This window comes from Scylla paramamosain, chromosome 2 (assembly GCF_035594125.1).
Source record: "Scylla paramamosain isolate STU-SP2022 chromosome 2, ASM3559412v1, whole genome shotgun sequence".
Lineage (NCBI taxonomy): Eukaryota > Metazoa > Arthropoda > Malacostraca > Decapoda > Portunidae > Scylla > Scylla paramamosain.
In genome coordinates this window covers 40,901,337-40,906,816 of record NC_087152.1, presented here as the reverse complement: position 1 = coordinate 40,906,816, position 5,480 = coordinate 40,901,337, and positions in this window count along the sequence as shown.

The following is a 5,480-nucleotide window of genomic DNA, read 5'->3' as shown; positions in this document are numbered from 1 at the left end:
ACTTATTTGTTATCCTGAGAATTCCTTTATCATGGTGTGACTCCCTTTCATCGGCACGTGAACTCCTTCAGAAAAAAATAAGATACGGCAACTTACAAAACACTTTCGTTAGTATGTTTTTTGCTGTCTTTCCGAGATTTTCAAAGCCCTTCGTTATTTTATTTATCTTATGTTTCTTTCTGTCTTATCGATCATTATTTTCCCCACCTCCATCTCCTCTTCGCCCACGTCGCCGTCACCCATCACCTCCACACCACTCAACCCCTCACTTTACGGCGTGCTGGACAAACACTTCTCGCGCCCTCTGCTGCCCAGAGTCACAAGCTTCCAATCCTGCCCCCAACCTGACACTACAGAGAGAGAGAGAGAGAGAGAGAGAGAGAGAGAGAGAGATATTACCCTCAAATAAGTGACTAATACATGGCTTTACTTCTGCCACGGGACTTGCATACACGTGCTTGCATACACTAACAAGGGATAAAGATGCTGTAGAGTGGAGGAAACAGAAGGGAATGGATGGTGCTGCTGCTGGGACTGTGTAAAGAGACCAATGAAAGGATGAATGAGACAGTGAAGGGGTTGCTGGAGAGAATGCTGTGTATCAATAATTGTAGGAATGAACGGATGATTGAGGCAGTGAAAAAGTTCCTGGAGAGAGAACGTGGTGTGCCAGACGTAGGACTGTGTAGAGAGACGAACGAAAGGATGATTGGGGCTGTGAAGGAGTTCCTAGAGAGAATGTGATGTGACAGATGTAGGAATTAGTGCTGTGGTAGATTTTTTTTTTTTTCCCCTGCAGGAGTTATCATTCTAAAGGGGTGACTTAGGAGCAATCTTGAGTCATTTGCCACCTGTAGCATCAGGATCAAGACCAAGATTATAGAGACTTGGTGCAGGAACAAAGTAACGGCAAGGGCGCTATCAGTTCTAGGCAGAGTAAGGCAAGAGAAAGGGACTCACTGGTCGATTTAAAAACCTCCTACATGTCGCTGGTGTAATGAACAGGAGATCGAGAAAAAACGCTATTTGATTAAACCAAAAGACGGTCTCTATTCGGGAAGTCTCAACCCCTTATTCTGAAACGCTTGGTTCTCTCACAAGGGCTATTTTCAAGGGCTGCACTGCAGAGATGATGAGCCTAATTCTTATAAAGTTTTTTTTACCACTGATGATACAGAATGCTTATCAAACTATCACTATTATAATAAAAACACCAATGAAAACCACAGGAATTCTCCTTAAAACTTGTTAAAAATTGTCGAGATAAGATACTGAGACGTTTGAGAACATGAGACTCAAGGTTTTCCACGAAAGTTCTCTCCACACGATGCTCGTTTGGGTATTTATGGGAGAGACGAGGCCAGGTCGTCCCCCTCTCCTCTCCTCTCCTCTCTTCCTCTCTCCCAGTTCTGTCGTTGCAGTGTCTGGGCAAGGTAAGGGGATGGCGCAGCATCACAGTCATAAACCTCAACAGTGTCTTTACAATTACATAATAAAAAGGAACATAACTCTTGAGTTCGTTACTTTATATGCATGACTATTTTGGAATGTAAGAAAAGAGAACTAGATAAACTTATGCTTCGGGATGAGAGGTGGAAATAGGTAGGCATTTTATTTATTTATTTATTCATTTTTATGGAAGAGGGGCTCTGGCCAAGGGCCACAAAAAGGCGGAAAAAGATGCTTATTGAAGGAGTCGGTCTCCAAAAGAGAAGAACCAAAAATATTCCCCAAAACTGGAGTGGCGTCTTGTTTCATACAGTGACTGTCACATGTAGGCCTGATGGCTTCTTGCAACTTCCTTTCGTTTTATGAGTTCTTATTTTTGTCTTATTTGTCTTATGTATATTTATTTCCGATGTTTTGGAATGTAGGAAAAGAGGATTGGGCAAAATCATGCATGAGATGATAGGCTGAAATAGACTGGTATGTTTTATGCAAACTGCCACATGTAGGTCTGACGGCCTCTTGCAATTTCCTTTTCCTTACGTCCTTACTTTACTTTTATTTCTTTTACGTATATTAACTTCACATTTCACCTTGACTTTTGCCTGGGTCGATACACCGCAGCGAGTTACCTGCATTGTGCAACACGTGATTGCGGAATTAGATTTACAGCATCATTGTGGCCGTTTCTTTACGAGTGCCTGATGCAAGTCGCGCCGCCGCTGGCTACGTGACACCGCGCCGGGTGCTGCAGGTTACTGGGAGCGAGGCTGTGATGCTCCGTGATGGCATAACGCGAGAAGCTGTTGTGAGATTATCGGGAAACGTTCGCTGAATCAACTGCACCGCCACCACCACTACTACCTTCCTACCCACCACCACCCCAGCCACAACCACCTCTTGCACAACAGTCTGAGCAACACCAAGTTAGTCAAGACTGTCCTCAGCACCAAACTTGCCAAAACTGCATGAACATCTGCCGTTGCAAGTCTCTAGTAACTTCGGCGGGTTTCGGAAACCTCCTGTCATTTGTCAAACTTGCCTCGCGTTGCTCTACCACACGGCACGAGGCACGAGAGGCTTTATGTGGGAATATACAGCCGTCAACCTCACCGCCACCTCCTTGGCCTCATTGGCTATGAGGACCTGCAGGAGCTGTCAATCGAGTGTCGCTGACGACCTTCTGTTCTGAATCGATCGGGGGGAGAGTCTTGCGTGGGGGGAAAGTATATGAGGTCAGTGATGTTTCCTTGTATTCAACCTTTTTTGTGCCTGAAGATCGTGTGTTTTAATGCTTTGCTTTCTCATCAGGGCCATTTTTAAGGATCGCAGAGATGATTAGTAAGGTTTTTATAGTCTTTTTCTTTTCTCTCCACATAGGGTGCTGAATCTTAGTTAAACCATCATTAGAATCGTAAAAACACCCTTAAAGACTTCAGTAACTTTCAGTAGAGCCTAATAAAAGTACTTGAGTTGAAATACAGATACCTTGAAAAATATCCAATCTTAGTTAATGGAATAATAAAGACACCTTCGGAAGCACCAATAACTTCCAGTAGAACTTGTTAAAGGGAAAAAGAATTAAGACAGAAAAGTTTACGAATACCTAATGACAGTAAAATAATCAAGAAAATAGTAAAAACACCCACGAAAACACCATTAATTTCCAGTACAGCCTGTTGAAAGTACTCGAGTTAAAACGCAAAAAAAAAAAAAATAAATAAATAAATAAAATAAAATAAATAAATAAATAAAAGATAAAAAATAAATAAAAATAAATAAATAAATAAATAAAATAAATAAACAAATGAATAAATAAGTAAATAAATAAAAAAGAAATAGGATCACGGAAGACACAATCACAAAAACACCCCCGGAAACTCAAATAACATTCAACTGACTCTTAAAGACTGCCGGGCTAAAATGCAGATATATTAAAGAATAAGGAATCATAAACACATCCTCGAAAACTCCAGTAACATAAAAAATCACACACACACACACACACACACACACACACACACACACACACACACACACACACACACACAAATACACCCTAAAAAAAAAAAAAACAGCAATAGAACCATTCCAATATACTCAAATTAAAAGGCAGAAACATGTTAGGATACAGAACCAAAGAATACAGAATAAAATAAATAAATAAAAAAAAACACGAAAACTCAAACAACATCCAGTAAGAGACTGAAAAAAAAAAAAAAAAACAGTGGAGTCAAAATGCATTAAAATCGAAAGACACCCTCGAGAACTCCAGTAACATTCTGCAGACTCTTAAAAAGCAACCAAATTTAAATGCATACATATTTAAGAACAAGAAGGTACGTAAGCGTTGGTGCAGATCGCGTCGGTGAGAATCGATGGAAATGAACAATACAGATATAATATTCATGCACTGACACGTTGCTCCTCAAAGCGAGCGAGCAAAGTGTTGTGCTGCGGTGCTGCATAAACAATCCCTTTGAGAGCAGTAATTACCAGCGATAATGTGCAAATGAAATTAACTGCAGAACGCTTAGTACTGATCATGAGGTGCTTATATTCTCTCTCTCTCTCTCTCTCTCTCTCTCTCTCTCTCTCTCTCTCTCTCTCTCTCTCTCTCTCTCTCTCTCATATACGTATATACACCCAACTTTGCATTAATTATACTCAGTATGGTCCCCTTATACAATCTAATTTAATTCTATTGATCATTTATTTCTACAAAGCATCATACAAGCAGTGTACGTGGAACCTGTTACGAGCACCACCTAGCGGCATATGTATCAAGCAAAGCACCTGAAGCACTTGAAGCAAACAAGACGAAACACACGCTGGACACACTCTCAGTCCCGCGAGGAGGAGTTACAAGTTGCTGAAGGAAGGAAAGAGAGAAGAAAAGGGAACATCTGTAACCGAGTTTATTTATATAGAGAGGTTATTTGAGTGTTTCTGCTATATACTGTCTGGTCAGGATCTTTGTTGCTGAAATGCCTGAGAAAATGAAACTGTCTGATTCTTGTTTCGTTTTCTTTTTATGGGAGCAATATTGTAATTGTTTTATTTATTTATTTATTTATTTACTTGCGTATTTGTTTTGCTAATTTTTGTGTCCTTAGTCTGTCTCCCTGAAGAAGAAGAAAATGATGAAGAAGAGGAACAACAACAACAACAACAACAACAACAACAACAACAACAACAACAACAACAACAACAACAACAACAACAACAACAACAACACCTTTCCCAATACAATTATCTACGCAGAAGCAAACAACAGAGACGCTCCCAACGTACTTCCCCGTACATGAACAACGGCCGAGCAAAACTGTGGGAGCGCTTCATGCCTCAACCGCGTCACTCACTCCCAACCGCCTTCCACTTTGCCTCTCTCCCCCGCTCTCACAAAAAAGGGCCTGTGTTGTGCCCTCGCCGCATCATGATATTGGAAAAACAAAAGAGGGAGTCGACATCACAGCCATTGTCTTTATAAATTCTCTCATAGCCTGCATTGTCCTTACACATCACTCATGCATATATCTAAAAGTAAAGCAGGTGTCTGGATATTCCGGTTTTCTTCGCTATATATTATTTTACATTTGCTGTGTTATTTTTCTTTTCTCTCTCTCTCTCTCTCAGGTGCATTTTCTTAACCAGCCTCTGCTTTTATTTATTCACGTAATATCTTCGCGTTGCCTGTTTGCCTTTCTTCCTTCCTTCCTTCCCTGAACATATCAGTCTGGAGGCTTGAAAAATAAATATACATATAAAGAAACACGCCAACAAATATTTTACATCTACACTTTCCTGAGAGAGAGAGAGAGAGAGAGAGAGAGAGAGAGAGAGAGAGAGAGAGAGAGAGAGAGAGAGAGAGAGAGAGAGAGAGAGAGAGAGAGGGTAAAAAAGAATAGAGGCCAGTTTTCATATTTTTACTTTTCTTTTTTTTTTTTTTTTGTGAAATGTACCCCACTTTATCATGCCTTTCACACCACTGGCTGGCTTCCTACACTCCTCTCTCCGACACTACCACCAACACC